Source organism: Hetaerina americana, unplaced genomic scaffold (assembly GCF_022747635.1).
Source record: "Hetaerina americana unplaced genomic scaffold, ioHetAmer1.1.p SCAF_4, whole genome shotgun sequence".
Classification (NCBI taxonomy): Eukaryota; Metazoa; Arthropoda; class Insecta; order Odonata; family Calopterygidae; genus Hetaerina; species Hetaerina americana.
In genome coordinates this window covers 42,810,825-42,828,915 of record NW_027286985.1, presented here as the reverse complement: position 1 = coordinate 42,828,915, position 18,091 = coordinate 42,810,825, and the positions used below count along the sequence as shown (strand labels likewise).

Genomic DNA, 18,091 nt, shown 5'->3' with positions numbered 1-18,091 from the left:
GACTGGAAGAGAGGATTCATCGTATGTCACTCGTCTCGGTCTCAAATTTTATTGGGGTCAATGAAATTGCCGTAACGATGTCAGTGGGCATATTCTCGAACAATTAGTCTGGAAATATTTTAAGTGTGCCACGTTTAAGGTGATTTTCTTCAAATTTAGTTCATATTAAGATCAATTGAGAGGAATATAAGACACAGGTGAATTTTTTTATTTCTCCACACCGGTGAAATAATTAATATTTCAAATCAAAATCTGTACGCAAATTCGAGACTCTTATAAGGTGAACAGCTCCGACTTGAGCCGAAGGTCTCAGACCTTGTATGAAGGTTTTTAGTTAACCATAAATTTCTTCACGGACGATTTTGACAGGGCGAAGCTGGAAAATTGATGCTGGTACATATATGGGATCCCTATGAAGTTGGATTAATTGCTAAATACATCACGTGCCGTGTAAACGTTTTTATGACAAACTGACTAGCGCATCAAAATTGGTTGAGGATTTAGACCGGGTTATCACTCACGGAGCTAAGGTTAAATTACAGATTGAAGATCTTGTAACAATTGGAAAGACGTCTCTTTAACAGTGGTGTTGACAATCTATTATTACTGCCATCGCACTACGGTAGGAAAGAAAATATCAATAACATTTGGGAGATTAAGCGTAGAACAGTTAATTTTTTAAGATATCTTTTTTTCCACGAGCGATGATGGATCCGAATAACGTCCGATTGCAGTAGGAGGGAAAGGCGTTATGAGTCAAGGTTTGTCTGGTGTATAATCGTCCCCTGCCACTCTTCCTAGGGATGACTTGCAGGGTCCTATGTAAATAAAAATAATGAAAAAAGTTAAAGTTTTGCTGTGGGAGAGGGGGAAGGAAAGAACTACGGAAAATGTGACTTCACGTGGTGTCGGTAGTTAGTAGCATTAACGCACATACAATATTAAATCGAGCACCTGGATGGACTTAACAGTCAGCGTTGTGATTGAAATATATGTTTTGAATTTTTAAAATGTCAGTGGGTTAAATGGGCAAAGTTTTGGTCTTATTTTCTGATTAAATGGTGACATCGAAGGAGGGCTATGTCAGAGAAGAAAATAAAGTGTATGATCAATTTATGAGCAGCCATCAGCACTCGTTTTGTGTGCAGCAGTTGTTTTTCCCATGTCCGAAATCCTGGGTTTGAATTCATGGCGTTGCGCATGTTCGGTTTCGTTTCACGTCGCTACCGTGTACAGCACGGGGAGCGTTTCGGTTTTGCCATCAACGGTAGCCGAATGTCGGTGCGTGGTTCATTTCTCACAGACGGAATTTTCCAATCGAATCCTGAGAGTCTACCAACCCGGAAAACCGTGAAACCAGGCATTTTCAGGGAATGTAGATCCTCTTGAAAACCCAGGGATTGTAATTTGCAAAAATGTGTGCGATTTCACGGCGATAAAAATCATCCAGCTAGACTGTGGTTCGATCCATCCCTCATTCCCCGAAGTTTATTTGGAATTTAAGTGATAACCGCTCTGGAAAATACTGTTTTTGACACATTTTATGCAGAAGTGCTCACCATCTGTTGTTTTCAACCTCGTCATATGCTCTCTAAAAATGTGCTTAGTGGCAAAAAACGATGACAGCGATGTTTTTCTAGTATTACATTTAAAACAGTTTTATTCTTATGCTCAATTTATCCGTGATACACCATGACTTTACTTTTCAAGTGAGATGCATAGTTTTTATGTCCATTTCCAGTTAGGTATCCCAGAAACGGTTTTATTTTCCTTGCGGTACCTAACTCCCTCGCCACTCTTTGAATTTTCGTTCAATTGCATCATTGCATCTGCTGCAGAAATGCACCAGGTGTCTCCATATAGGGAATCCGCCATAGACTCATGCAGTAGTGAGGCCTGCAGAATATCGTGGAAAACTAGGGGATAAATATGCGGGGTACTCGAGGGATTGGAATAGTGGGCGCCCTCCAAATGGTCATCTCGCCATAAATGACGCCCAAACAAAACAGTGGAGCAGAATACTGGCGCGAGTCTCTCAGAATGTGGCTAATTTCTGTCCTTGGGAGTGAATTCCTCCCGAATTCAAACTTTCGGGCGTCGATTATTCATTTTTATCGCCGGTGGGAATGCTCGTCTGTTTTCGCAACATCCTCCCCTCGCGTGTTTAATGTTAAAAATGGTGGAATCTGGAAAGTTTTAATCCCAAAGTTTTTGCCCATTAGTAAATCTCCGTTGGGCTTGATACATCGGGCGGAGTTCAGCAACTATCTCTTGGCATACCAATTCAAGGAGCGAGTGTGTTAAAAAAAAATTAAGGGAAATCCTCTGGGTGAATTACGATCCCCCGGTGGGATCACCGAGGGGAATTTGCACATCCGCCGTCTTTATTCTGATTCGGCAGCGTCTTGAGTGCGGAGAATGTTTCTTTCTTTTAAACTCCGACGGAAGGAGTATGGTGTTATTTTTTTTCCTTTTCCGGCCCTTTCTCTTTTGATTCCCGTGTCTTTCTACCCGATCCGTCTCTCGTTTTCGTCCATCTCTCTCCTTCTCAGTTTGTTATCTCTCGATGCCGCATCGGAGAGAAATGAGCCGGGTTCGAGGCCCAAGTAGGCGTTGCGACAGGCGTAAATTACTCGTTACGCCATCCGGCAGTTGATGTGTTTACGACGTTTTCCCGAACGGACTTGATTAATTCGTCCTCGGTGTGGGCGTATTGCGTTCTTCTTCGTCCGTGTTCTTTCTTCTTCCGCAGAAAGTGGATAAAAATTGAAGAACTTTCAAATCAGACAAGTTCTTTCGAAACTTTGTGTTATTCCTTCGCAATTTTGAAGGTTTAAAAAAACTTGTATTAAGGTACAACGGGCAAATTATATAGTCTGTCCCAAAAATAAGTAGAAAAAATCGAGGAAAAAAATGTATCGCCGAACTGAGTACAAATTGATAAAATTCTTCAAGATAGCACCCTTGTGCATCGACAAACCGATTTTAGAGCCTCTGCCAGTCGCGGTACGCTTCCTGGAAGGCGTCGACGGGAACCTCGTTAGCATTTGGTCACGGTCTCTTTGGCGTTATTCAGCGTCCCAAAATGGTTGTCTTTCAAGCTCCTTTTTATTCTTTTGAACATGATTCCTGAAGTGCCTCACCGGGGCTGTAGGACAGCTGTGGTAGTGTTGCCACCTTGTGCTTGGCTAGGCACTCTGTCACGAGGAAGGCAGTGAGAGGCGGCGCGTTGTGGTGCAGCCTTTAGATGACAAAGGTCTCGTTTCTGACTCGTTGCAATCTTTTCCGCAGCCATTCGAGGATTTCAACGTAAACCTTACTATTCACTGTCTGTCCCTGAGGCACAAGCTCTGTGTAGAATGCCTTTTGAGTAGAAAAAGACAATGGGAAAAAGACTACTAATTTTTGGGGCAGACCATTTAATTTCGGACAGCCCAGTTTCTGGACCTATTTCGTCTCAGTTTAAGGGTTGTGGGAGTATGCTGTAAGCACACCCTTTGATAAGTGTAACTTTTTGTTCAGGCTTCTTTTTAAGCTAAAGGTTGTGATTTTCTGTAAAAATTGTGACGCTGTGTAAATTGGACATGCACGTAGAAATTTCTATTATAGCATAAAAGAATATGCTTGTATTTTTGAAATTACGATGAGAATTGGAGTAGCTTTATTGAATATATACTACCTTGATCAAAAAGTTCCCGGAATAACCACCGTGTGGCGCTCCCATCGTTCCGATTTGAGTTCTGTTTTTTTTGTTAAATTGGTACATCTGTTGTTGATATTCCCTTTAAATCTTAGTGTCATAACCGAAACTGCCCTTTCACATTATCTTCCGTCCATTTTATCAAGCTCCCTTCACTCTTTCGAACTCTCTTCTTTCTCACCCCTCTTTTTAATATGGGAGCCGGCTCTCAATACTCTACGCCCTTACTCGGAGTGTCACGCAAACCTAAACTCCTCCTCCAACTTTTTCTATGCGGAGCCGAAACACGCTTTGAATATAGTATGATCCAATTACATTTAATAATTAAAATAAAAAATAATGATGAGTTTTAAATTGAATTATTGCACTTTTCAATTAACCAAATTTAGATGGACCCTTTAGAACAGCTAGAAATATTAATGTTCACGCTTATTTAAGCATCAAACATCGAACAAATGTAGCATAGTGGTGGGTCTTGAGTGCGAAAGGTAGCAAATTCAAAATATCCGTAACAAATCAGGTATCAGTATGAACGCATGTGAAGTGCTCATTGGAAGCCGCCTGAACTTATTTTTTTACTAAAATGGATCATATTCGACTTAAATAGAGATAACTAGATCACGAGTATTCAATAGAACGAAATCTATGCCTAGTTTGATGATTCATTTTTAGAGAATTTGAACCTGGGATTGACATGCATGCATTTAGTGAGCACAGATGAACCGGAAAAGCGCACGACGTACTGCAATCATCCTAAAATATTATGAGCACCCCTAGGCAAAGGGGTGAATAACGATCATTTCAATGGCCTTCGCAGTGGTCAACTTCATAGTTAGTCTTCTTCGACGGACAAATCGGAGGCTATTTATGGAAACCCGCAGATGACGAGTGCTCAGAAAATTCTTTATACCTACCTGCTGGTGTTTGTTGTCCGGTAGGAGCGGACAAATATTGATTCTGAGTGCTCTTCAGAAAAATGCGCTCACTTTTCCAAGGGGCGCTGGTCCCTGACCCCCCTACCCCACCCCACCTCACGGCTCTCCTCACTTGACTGACCACAGTGCGCGTTTTGTGCATTGACCTTTGAAGGGTTCTTCCATTTCCCCCACCGCCTACCCCCCTCGCTGCTTCCCGCATCGACTGCGGCATCTCAACCGACGGAATGTGCGACGTTTTGAGTGGGGATTCTGGAGCGGTTCTCTCCTCGAATCACCCGCCTCTCTCCCTTTCCTTCCTCCTCGATCTCCGCCGTGGGAAACGAACACTCAACTCGTCACTCAACGCGCTCCGAACGAAATCGGGTGAGCGGATGGCTCGCTTCCCGCTGGGTTATATCGATCTTCGGTTTGAAGGGGAGGAAGGGAATTGGTGGGACCGGGGGGGAGGGAATTGGAGATTTCGGCGGCTCTCCCTTAACAGTACACAAATAACCTCGAAAGGGAATAAGGGTGTGAAGAGTCGTGTCCGAGGGCTTAACTGCTACTCGCACCGAATTTTGATTTTTTTTACGCTCGCGTGCGCGAATCAAAGGAAAAAAATTGTCCCGTTGTTGGATGGAGAAAAACGGGCATCTTTATTTTTTATTCGTCGATTTTCTGGAATGTGTCACGCTTGAGTGAATGGAAAGTCATTGTTTACAGAAACGTGGCGTTCCAATGCCGCGGGCGGTCTTTTCAGAATACTTCGTCCGTGTGCGAATACATGAAACGAGCCGAGAGCTGGGATTCTGCTGATAGTAAAGTTAAAGTGTTTCTTTATTATTTCACTTTTACTTATTTGTGTTGTATTTGAAATTTCAAATTCTTGGGACAATGTTTAGCGGCTCTATTTTTGTTGAAAAGTGGGCAGAGGCTAGAAGTGTCCGTTCTACAAGCTTTTAAAATGTCTCAAGAATCCTCTCCATAAAGATACAAAAGTTCATTATCTTTTCGAGGTATTTTTTTCCTCCGTTTCAGGGGTTAATGAACTTGATATTTAATCCTTGAGGTCTTCCAAATTATTAATTATAGTCTTGGATCATTATATTGTTTCATTCGAAACTTTTATACTCTTTTTTATAATCTAGGGTATTATTTCTCAGGCATCTTTCAATTCAATTTGAATTTACTTCCTATTTACTATTTATCATGTTTAAAAATATGTAGGTTCATATTGTAAGATGTTATTCGAGCCGTAATTCGAAAGTACGCGGCAGAAGTAAGGAATGATATGTTTTCAACCCAGATGTAAAAAAGAGTTCCTACTATAAAGGTTTTATACCTAAGATGTTGTAGTTTTTTGCACTATATTGAACTAGACTACCCTCGTCTCCTTTAATATTTATTCTGTGCTAAAATAATATTTGGGCCAACGGTGTTTTGCAGTTAGTCGCCAATATCTCCAGTACAAAAGACGACCCTTGTGCCGGCGAGGACAGCGGGACGTGTCTGAGAAGAAAATACGACAAATTTCGAAATGGCGGTCGAAAAGCGGATTAAGTATCATCCCCCACCTTTTATATACCTCCCCAAGAAGAACTCTTGTTACTTTTTTTTTGACAAACATCGCTTCGCTGGTCTCTCGAGATGATTCGTTCGTTGAAGAAAATCGAAATTTTTTTGTCGGCCCTCTCCTCCATGTGGTTTTATCCTCGGCAAAAGGCGAGTCTAATACATTTTTTTCACATCGGAGACCACTTCAAGTCCCATTCCCAATGAAAACTTACGATCTCACTTTTTTCCTCTCTCGGTTTCCATCTCAGAGGGTAGGTACCGTTCGCTTCTATTCGGTCGTTGTAAACCGCTGTGGTGGTTTTAATCCTCCGAGAAGGCCGAACGGGCATCAGGGCCACCACATCCCCCAGGAATCCGAGCGGTACTTGAGTGGAACCGCTTGAGTGTAATCGCAATCCATGGTAATAGAGTTTTCGGGAGAGCGCCCAGCGCGCCGTGGGTTCGGAATCCATGGGAGGAAACTCTAATTGAAGAAGTTGAACAGTTCGGAGACAAAATTTGAAGAGTTTAGAATAGAATAGAATAAATTTCATAATGCTCTGGTACTAGTTCCACGGAGCAAACAAAAAAAGTTCAAATGTGAGAGTTGAGATTATTTTAAATAAAAAACGATAATGAACTAACCATGAGATTACAGATATAATTTAGAAAATAACATGCCTTAGTGGGATAAAAATATGCTTAATTATTAAGGAAAATACCATTTTCTGAAATATCGTACCATTTGTGCATAAAATTTTTCACCGTTCGCGATTTCCTAATATAGGGAGAAATGGAATTTCATAGCTGTGATGCTACCACAATAAATAACTTACGTGTTTCGCTGAGTCAAAAGTACCAGATCGCCTGGTTCCGTTCCAGTAACCATGGACATTTTTAATTCTTTCTTGAAACATATCAGTTAAATAGGATGGTTCATTGTTGACATAAATGGATAGTAAAAATGTTCCATATAGCTATTTCTGAAATGAAAGGGTACTTAACCAACAAGCTAATTTTTCACAATAGGGAATAAAAGCTCATGTTTGGGGAGATTGAAAATGTGGCAAACTCATGAATTTAGGAGGCTCTGCTAAGGTTATCCTCAACAATCAAATCTTCGTAGACAGGGCAACAATCAAAATTGGGCAATAATGCATAATCATAACCGAATAGGACGTGACCAAACGTGCTTTCTAAATTCATAGAGCGTTATTTAAAACAACTTGAACACACCCATTACTGCATGATTTAGAGGCGTGTGTGGGTGTGCGTGGATGTGTTCCTGTATGTAAAATGTGTGTTAATAATCATGCAAGAGTCATCATCAGTATTTCAATCCGAAGATTGGTTTACTGCAGCCGTCCATACTTCCCTATTTAGTGTTAATTCCCTCACCCTCTGATAGGTTCCCTATTTTAAGTCCTTAATTTTCCCTATGTACTTGTCTCTTGGCCTTCCTCGCGGGATCTTTCCTTCAATTTTTCTTTCGATCATGTTTCTAATTAATCCATTGTGCCTCAAGGTATGTCCAATCCATCTATTTCATCTTTGCCGTAGAGCTCTCCATATGTTCCTTTCCTCTTTTGCTCTTCTATACTTCATATACTTATATATACTTCATCGTTCCTCACTTTGTCCATCCACTTAATCTTCAGTCATCTCCTCCAGCACCATGTTTCAAATGCTTCTATTCTTCGTTGTTCCACTTTTCCAATATTCCATGTCTCCGATCCGTAGAGTGCCATGCTCCACACGAACGTTTTGACCAACTGCTTCCTTGTTTGCTTTCTAATGTTCATTGAACAATTTTTCAAGAGTATGCGTGAATATTTATCATAAAATGCTGGTGTCCCTTCAACCCCTGCCACAACCCTTACTTACAGCGGCTTGGGTAGTATTTTCCCAGATGTGGATGGATTCTTTGCTCGCGAAGAAATGAGTTTGTCGTCCCTTGCAATGGGTCACCTTCTGCGTCGGGGGTTGGCCGGTGAATCCATTCAAGTCGCTTTGACGGAAATGACATAATTCTCGTCAATGTCTCTTTACCAGTGAACAATAATGCTGAATCGGTTAGCACGAGCGCATTAATGAAATTTCCTGGGAGTTGTCGAGGGAGATGGAGAGAGATGGGGAGTCAGAGATTCTGGGGAGATAAAATTGATACTTGAGCGATGGAGATTGCCGTGGAGGAAATGGGATTTCTTGGAAACATCAAGTTAAACTCGAAGTTGACACAGCTCGAGTGACCGATCCGGTTATTCAATCCGGTGGAAGATCATGTTGGTTCTACTCGTAATCTCACCTCGGGGCACGTTGCCGTTTTCGAAAGATCTTCGCCAATAAGCAGTCCCGTGGTGTGAAAAGACACCGACGCTCGTGAACGTCTGAATCCGAACGTCTAGATTCACGTGATACCAATAAAGTTACCGGTAGGGTGCGTGCCATTGGTTGCGTATTCACACTCTGCCAAACGCACTTAATCCGTCCCCACAAAACAGGGTCTTTCCGCATGGGTGGCTGGAAACGTATTTTTCGCATCTCCCGGCCCGACAGCCTTCGTGTGCGTCCCCATTAACTTTTCTTTGTCTCCCCCTTCCATCGACTGGAGTAAACATTTTACACCACACTACATCAAAAGGTAATCAACCCGAAGGTTGAAGTCTGTTGGCTAGGACAGAGCTCTTCTCGCCCCAAAGTTTTGATGGTTGGACGTGCAAAATCGGACACATTCATTTTCATTTGTGATCAGTGCATCTCAAAAAACTCTGGCATCCAGAGAATTATTCGCGTTGCGGAGGGTGTCCATAGATGTCACCCACATCTGAACCCGAAACCGTCCCTGAGGAATTGCTCAAGAAATTCATTTTAAAAATGGAAAAAAGTTCAATAAAAATTCATTTTCAAATTAACCCTAAAGCAATATATGGACTCTCATATGCGAGGAGGGGTCTGAAAAGTTTCCGACCTAACAAAGATACAAGAAATTTTTTCTGAAATTTTTGAGATCGGAAACATTTCAGACCACCCATGTATATCCGTTCACGCAAATACCTTTCAGGGGAAGCATGAAATATACTGCACTAGGGAACATTATACATCATGATAAATATCTGCCTATTGTCATATTGAGCAATATTGACCTTTATCCCAAGAATTTTGAATATTATTTCTTTGTTATCATCGAATTCATTGAAATCCAAAAATTAAAATTTAATCGATTAACTTTTTCTCTGTGGATGTAAATTTGTGTGGAATGTTTCGTTAGTACTTCCATTTGTCGTATTTATTTCAAGTCGAAGCATGTAAAGAGAATACTTTTGGTTGCCTTTCGCTTTTTAAAAATGGCAAAAAAGAACAGGGCGGCATCATGGTCGGTCCTCCGACTCTTCAAAATAGCTCGGATCTACAAATATATTGTTCCTCCCCAATTGAGAACTTGTGACAAGGAGATAAAGTGGGGTGAAGCTAGTAAACTCGCGATTACTCTCATGTGAGGGGCAAGGATATGATTAAGGATCATCGGGTGTTGACAAGAATTGAAATAAGTGTAAACAAACCTCCAGGTTATGGCTCTTGAATACTCGGTCATTCTTTATTTCTGGTGTTGTAGTGAAAGTGTATTAACTGTTACGGTGTGTTTGGAAACAATCCATAGATTTGCGGTTGCGATCTGAGATTTCCAGAAAATGTTTCGAATAGTCTTACCGTATTTGATATGGTATTTTATTCCGTTAATTTGGGAGAGATAGGGCAATATTGGTACCGAAAATTGGAGTCAAAAATTATTTACAAAAGTTTAGCAGCTTAAGGTAATCATTTAAATCATCAGAATTAGGTCCTTTTAAAATGTTTTGCTGCACTTATCATTATTGTTAATATCATTGAAATAAGCGTAGCAATTAGATAGTTACATATTAAATACGCTTATCAATAAATTAGTTGATTAATGTAATAATCGTTTTAAATTTTAGCCGAAGACATTCTTGAACACATTTCCGATAATCTGTATGCGCAAATAGTGCATGTACACTATCAATATACTAACTTGTTGGGATATTTCATTGGTTAGGAAATATCACATCATGGGTATCCGAGGTAAACACACATGAATTCTCAATTCGTGGGTAAAATAAGGCAAAATTGCGCTAAATGCTTTGTAATGTGCGCTCCGAACTCAGTTAATAACTCAAACCAATTCTCATATCCCGTCTCAAAGTCCCTAGCATCCAATTCATCATTCGAGCAACAAATATATTCAATCTTGTTTCCCGACAAATCTTCTTTTCTTGGCCCCGTGCCTCGAAAATATCGCCTTTCCCGCGCACGGGCGATTAGACGCCAATGTGTTCGCAGGCATCACTTCCGCGGCATTGGGCAAGCGTCGGTGCGGTATGGCAGCGCCACAAATTTGTTGAATTTCCGCCCCAAATTTGTGACGCCTTTAAGCGTCGGATTCCGGCCGAAAAATAGTCGTTTAAAGAGTATTCGGAGATAGGTCTACCGCCAGCCTCCCCCCCACCCTCCCCCGATGTCCCTTGGGACGTTTCCGAGGCTCCCACTTGGCCCGCAAATTAAACCCCTCGCACGCGTGGCGAACCTATACCCTCCCCGCAAATATTCCGCCTATCGCACTCCACAGCCTACCACTCCGGGGGACCCGGCTTTCCCCCGACCGATCCTCAAAACGGTCTCTCCAGTAACTCTCAACCCCGAGTGTATCTTCTCCCATTACAAATAATTAATCCCCCTACCTCTCTCTCTTTTCCCCTCCTCCTCTTCGTGAGATGATTCGCTTCGAATGTTTAGTTTTTCATCATTAAATCCGCATTTCCTACCCCCGGCGGGGTTTTATAGGGGCGAAGGGGAGGAGAATTTTGGCTTGCTCTTCGGGCGCCTTGCTACAAGTGACTTGACTTCTCTCATACATTTACTCTTCACATCCTCTCTCTCCCATACTCTACTTCTGCATGACACGCAATTCGAAGGAACACTTAAACCTTTTCATGGGAAAAGTATTTTCACACAATTCCGTACATTTCATCGCATTAATGTTTCATCACCACAGTTGACAACCCGACGGTTGGTTTGATTGGTGCGTATAGAGGGCGACACCTACGCCTTAGGGCTTATGAATTTCATGTTTCAGCTTGATTGAAGCCGAGGGTGCGACACCCAAAATCGAACCTGGGTCCTCAGGTCTATAACCCAGCGCCCTACCCACTGGGCTGCCAATTCCCTGGGTTCTTGGTCACCTCCCTGCGTTAACATCTTTGGGCGAGTCTAAAATACTTAATAATACTCTCCACGATAAATATTTTCCTTCTTTGCAGATATGAAATGAAATTAAGGAACGAATACTTGAGCCAATTGGAAGAATTGAGCAATCAAAGCAACTACGTCATACTCGGGAATATATGGTGAAAAAAAGATACTTAGAAACTGGCAATCCCGGGGGAAGAATTTTTTTCCATGAGATGACTTTTCCACAAATGAATATGATGAAACGAAATAAAATCATACTCACGGAGTTAGCTTTATCTCGACCGAGGAGACGCGATCAGTAAGGGCAGTTGAGAAAGAAGATTAAATGCGAAGGCAGCATGGTGGAAAATATGAACAATCGAATGGATCGGCGGATTGGACGCTGTGAACAGTCAGCGTAAAGACGACGAAACTGCTACGTTGGCAGTGCTTGAGTGGGCTCGTCCCTCCATTTTCAATGCGTTTCCTTGCCCTCGGCCGATTTAATCATTTTGAGGCACGCGCAGAGAAACTTCATTTGTTCCTTATAAACGTCGTGGGCTTATCTTGATCTCTTCCCTCTCTCACTGGCTTCCCCCCTTCCCCCCCTCTGCCTCGCACCCACCTCTTAGTTGAACCCTCGGAATTAAGCTCTCCTCCCCCTCATCCTCCTCCCCCATGACAACCGTGTTATTTTTCGGAAAATTCGTTTTCCCGAAATTCCTCTCTCTCTCTCTCTCTCTCGCCGTTTTCATTTCCCGCCTTCTGGGTCGTCCTTTATCCACGTAATGCATTTAACGGCCATTTCCCGTCGCGTCTCTTCCTCAATTTCTCTCCCACGTCCTTAATTAACACCGCGTACGCTTCAGTTCCCTCCTTCCATTCCACTCTATTCACTGTCATTCGGTTAGATTTTGAATATCATTTGATGGAAATTGAACTCTAAAATGAGGATATTTTGTATTTTAGAGCCGACTCGTTAAATCCGTCGTTAAAGTTCTTCGCCATCACCCTGAAAGTTGGGGGTTCAAATCCCGCAATGTGGACGATCGACATGTTTGTCATTTGTCTGGAGTGAGTTTCGGTGGGCGGTGTTTTCAAGGGCCTAGTGCATCTCTGGATTATTTGAATGCTTGACGCCAGTCACCCACTTCCCCTTCGTCCGTAAGTGTGTCTATGTTTGAGTGTGTGTGTGTCTGCTTGTTTCAAGATGGGAGTGTGTTGTCTTCTTATACCTTTCTCCTTCACTTTCCCTCCCCTCCAAACCCTCCTCAGAAAGATTGTCAGCACAGCTCAGACAAAAGTCAACATCGGGCCAGTGAATTTACTCTTTAAATATTTTCACGAGAACCTTACACTTCGTATATTACTTAGCACTAGAAGATACTTAGGTCACTCTCCTGAAAATGTCAAGGCCCAGGCTCAGATCACGTACGTTCGCACGGATCGTTTTTTTCCCTGAAATGTACTTATCCATTGTGTTCGTCTGTTATTGCTTCTTGACTTGTTTCTCCTTCACCCTATTCCCGATGTGTTATTAACCGCCTGTTGTATGTTTATATATATATATATATATATATATATATATATATATATATATATATATCGGTGGTCGTTACCACCTTTATCAAGGAAGAGAGGGACAGATGATAAAGGTGGTAACGACCACCAAAAATTCGAAAAATAGTGAGTCTCTCTTCTTTGTGTGTTTCTGTGTTTTTGTCTGTGTCCACTAGTGCTAAGTGTTATACATTATATATGTATGTATATATATATATATTTATATATAAACACAGTTGTAGATTTTTAAACCATAGAAACCTTCTGAAGACGACGGCCGAGACGTACAAACGTCAAAACAACATATGTGCGTGTCATTTCTTTGTGTTTCTATGGTTTAAAAATCTACATCTGTGTTTTGATATATTTGTGCGTCGCCGAAGAGCGTTCCATTTCGAAGATTCCGAAATGCGAGTGTCCTTTTATGTAATATCTATTTTATTTTATGTTTTATTGCACTGTCCAATTGTCATATATATGTTACATCGTGGGAAGTTGTTAAATCGTCGGTATGTTAGGATGAGAATCCTAAGTGCCTGTCTTACTTAATAAATTACATAACGAGTCAATCTGAGTAAGAAAAACTTTATATTGTACGCACTCAGAATATATTTGATTGACGTTCGGAAGGCATCTGTGGCTTTCTCTTCGAATTCAAATGAAATGTTTTTTTTGCTGATGCGTGTGCTTTATGTTTAATGAGCCCAAGACTCCCCTTCGAGAGAGAATAGGTTCATTTAGTTAGTCCCTGCGTTATGCAGCGGAAAATGACTCTCCGACCTGTCAGTAGCCTAACTCCTTAGACTCTCCCTCCTCTCATTCCACTGTCCTGCTTGGACTGAAGTGGACATTAGCATGACCTTTCCGTGTATCTCGAAGACAGCCGAAAACACCCCATCCCCCCGCCCCAAAATGGTGCGACGTACATACCACGCCCCCTTTCCATCACCCCTCCCGATGTAAATCTTTGATAAACATCGCCGAATGGATTGCAGAGGACCTCTGGCACACAATATGTCCCGGTTACACAATTAGTCCAAATTGTCGAACATGTCATTTGAATTTTCAGTCCCAACATACTATTAGTGGCACCCTGCGAAATTTTCTTTATAATGCCCTTAATGTTATCCGACGATCTCCTTTCGTAATGGCTGCTGCAGGGTTTACCTTTACATGTTTGCGTGAAAGCTGTGGCTGGAGCTTCCAGGTTCATCTCCTTTGGAATTAATTTGCAGCCTTCTTTAAACGTTTTAAACCATCTTCTGCCTGTGGTACGAGAAAGAACAGACTCCCCATAAGTCTACAATATAATAGCAGGCCGCGGTGACGATTTATAGGGACGAAAACAAAATTTCAATTCCGCGTCTCGTGTTAGTTCCACCGTTTTCGTAGACGAACTGATAATATTTCAACTTTCAACAGCTTTCGCAGACGAAATACGTGAGTCAAATCAGTGAAACGTTTCCCACGTATACATCAATTATTAAGCTGGCAACTAAAATTAGAATTTAATTTCTGCGCTGAAAATGAAACGAATGAAAATGTGTGACCACTCTTAATTGAACTGACTCTTTATTTACTGAACGCCAATCCTCCTCCCCCGTGCATCTCTGCCCTCGCTAATGCTATTTGTTTCCCCCGCACGCGCGATTTCATATGCCGTAGCTCCAAAGTCATCGTCAGGATCAATTGCCCTCTTACTGGAATTTAAAACCACTCCAAACCTTTGGTCAATTATCCACCATCAGCGCCCTCCATTGCAAGGCGCGTGTGATCGTAATCGAGAATGTAGCCGTGATCTGCTGCGGTTAATTCGTCGAAACACGCTCCAAGATCAGTCTGCAGTATCCCATCGTACCAATAGGAGTACTTAATGGTACTCCCTGTAAATGCAGTCGTCTACGTACAGATTAAAACCATGTAAGTCACCCATCATTGAACCGAAGTTCATAAAAAGCCCCAGTGCACAGTGATACTACGGTTATTGGGATGGAAGGGAATCGGCTTAGGCATTGAAAGCCTACCGCTATATTCAGTGTGGAAACGTGCCTGCCTGTAAATCCAAAGATCACAGTTTCGAATCCCGTCTAGACTATTGGCCTCGTGTTTTACAGGGATTGGTGACTTAATCCTAGCCTTTAGAGCACTTTAAATAGAAACACATTTCGTAGGTATCTATCTACCAGGACTGTCCAGAATGCAAAACTTACGTTTTACGGTTTTTTTACGTTTTTTCACGTTTTTATAACTTATGTTTCGGTCTAGTGTGACGGTGGGTGGAGCTAGAGCCATCATCTTGGTGTCTTAACTTCCGTACACTCCAGCACGCACCCTGCTGTGGTGATGTGCAGACTGTGGTTCTTCTACTTAGCTCATTACAAACCGTTAAAATGTGCGCTGCAATAGAAAATCTCGCGAGTTGTGAAGCACGATCTGTGATTAGATTTTTACTGGAAAAAAGACACAAGCCAATTGAAATTCGTTGGCAACTTCGTGAAGTGTACGAAGATGGAATGGTGAGTGAAGATGGGAGTGAGGCAGTGGTGCATTCAGTTTAAAAATGGCTGCACCAATGTTCACGACGAGAACCGCAGTGGTTGGCAGGCAGCAGATTCTTCAGAAACAGAGTTTAAAAGCTTGGATGTAGAAAAATATTTTAGGAATGTACCCTTCAAATGTATTTTATAAAACTTCGTCTTGTCACTAGGTCTATATTTAATTCGAAACGTAAGTTACTTTCTAGACTGCGCACATATATATGCGTTGTAGGAGTGCCTTTTTGGTTTTTCTCTAATGCATAACTTGCTTGGAAAAAAATGGCCTAGTTTTATTAGCCTTCAACATTTTTGGCGTTATTATAAATGGTCGTTACCCACTGGACAAAATTTGTGATATGAATAATTGATCTATGATTAAAACTTCCGCCCAGTTAATTTTTCTTCAATAGTTTCAATGTGACGTTGAATTTATGTTTTTCCAATGAAGGCATTGAAGAATTTCAGTTACAGTTTCAATTTCATTTTGATCAATTTTAACGAAGATTCTTCATGCGTGCCGTTGTAGGCAGCCGCGACATTTCTCGGCTACAAATCCATTCTTTTCATTCCTTCAAAACATCTTTGGCCATGATATTTTCCGCCAGTCGCTTCTTACTGTAATTAAACCTCTGAATGGTTACCGTTCGTTGTTTCCTCTTTTGAGATTCACGCTAACTGATTTTGTTTTTATGTGTACCCACCATTTCAATTCTTCCTTTCCCCTCCAAGTACCTCGTCCCATGGAGTAACTACGGTATTGTACTGATAGCACAGTAATGGTATTTACTGAGGTATATTTAGGTGTAATTAAGATTATGTCATTTAGCTTTCAATCCGTTATATATCGCGTGCAAAGAAACGCCATGCGGTAATGAATAAACCAAGTAGATTTGTTTTTTGTCCAAGGAAGAATATTTCAAAGCAGAATCATGTCGCCGCATACATGCCGCTCGATTACGCAAACGAATATTTACGATTGTGAAAAATGCAAGGATATGGAATAGGAATGTTTGAGGAAGTAATAACTCTGAGGTGATGTCGCGAAGCGCTCGGGATTGTCGGAGAATGGGAGAAATCTGATTTGATTTACGCGTCGCATAAATAGCATTAAGCGCCGTGATCCGATGGCCTGAACTCTCGAGCTTGAATGAACTTTATGGGGCAGAGGAGGGCCATCACTCGTTTGATCTAAAGCTCACCGATGTTAAAATGGCGGGGGAACTCGTCAAATTTGTACATAGTGCGGGGAGAGAAAGGAGGTTGGCTTCGGAGATAAATCGACGGACGGAGACTTTTGCGGGAGGGGATGATTAAAGCGAATGCGAACCCGGACAGAAAATGGCATGGACGGATGATGATTACGTTGACGCGACATCCGCCAGTCAACACTTCCCATTTTAGGTGTTGTTTTTATCCCTCCAATGTTAAAATTTGGTGTCAGTCCTTTTAGCTGGAGATAACATTTGGTTGATCGTTTGGGTGTATTGATTTTTTTTAAATTATGAATTAAAATTTATCATTCGAGGGATACTCGCTGATTTAGTTTCTATAAAACGGACATGGGGTATTAGTAAGCAAATAGGTATTGGTTTCTTCTGTAGTATGCTGGCGAAAACGGGTGAAAACTAACCGATAGAGTGCTATAATCAGAAATGAAAGTGTGTTAACTTTACGAACTCCCGTTTTTTAGTACTCCCTCAAGTCTACAAATGTGATATAGTGTAGCGAATCTTGCTACGAGTGACTTTTTCTTGTTCCCGAAACTGAAGAGGCCCATGAAATGACGACGCTACGCTACGATTGACGAAATGAAGACTGCATCGAAGCTGAACAAGATCACAAAGAATGATTTTTTCAAGTGCTTCGAGGATTGGAAAAAACGTTGGCACAAGTGTATAATATCGAATGGGCATTACTTGGAAGGGGAAAAATAGATATTCCTGGATAAATAAATAATTTTTGGAAAAAAAACACAAAAGTCGCGATACTTTTTGAAAAGACCTCGTCTGTTTTCTCCGCTATGGGACTCCCTCTTATGTCATCTTCCATGCTGATATTCTGAGAAGTAAATATTGCTGAAGCTCTGTTGCTTCGAAATTGAGGGGCCTTAAGGTAAATAAATGCCATTGATGGATACTCTCCCGAAGTTATTCCGGGCAATTATTTCATCCACGGGATGGAAATCAAAAAAATAGGTTATGATGTGTTAACTTGAATTATCGATCAACAAAGTCGATCACGAGGTATCCCTACAAAGACCGGAGAAAATTTTGCCTCGGAGGGGACGCTTGTACATACCGGTGAGTAGGATGTGAAAACCGGTAGGTCGTGGGTTCAATTCTCGCGTGCCGGTTTTTTTCGAAATGACATTGTTATTTGGGCTCATCCTTGGTACTCATTGATACAAAGTTTGATTGCACTCTACATTACGCCACCCTTGTGTATAAAGTGAAATATAATTATGTAATCTTTTTTTCGAAATGGGAAATGTCGTTTGTATAATTCATCGGCATTTTGAGGAAAATAGTATGGGATAGAAAGACGGGTAAGCGAGATATAGGGAGGAAAAGAAGCTTACT

The 18,091-nt window shown here is 41.5% G+C and overlaps 1 protein-coding gene across 4 annotated transcripts in view; it reads left to right on the top strand.

Moving 5' to 3' along the window:
• The window catches only part of RalGPS (Ral GEF with PH domain and SH3 binding motif), a 351,325-nt gene that overhangs the window by 159,028 nt on the left and 174,206 nt on the right, over nt 1–18,091 (top strand). The gene's annotated exons all lie outside the window — the stretch shown is intronic.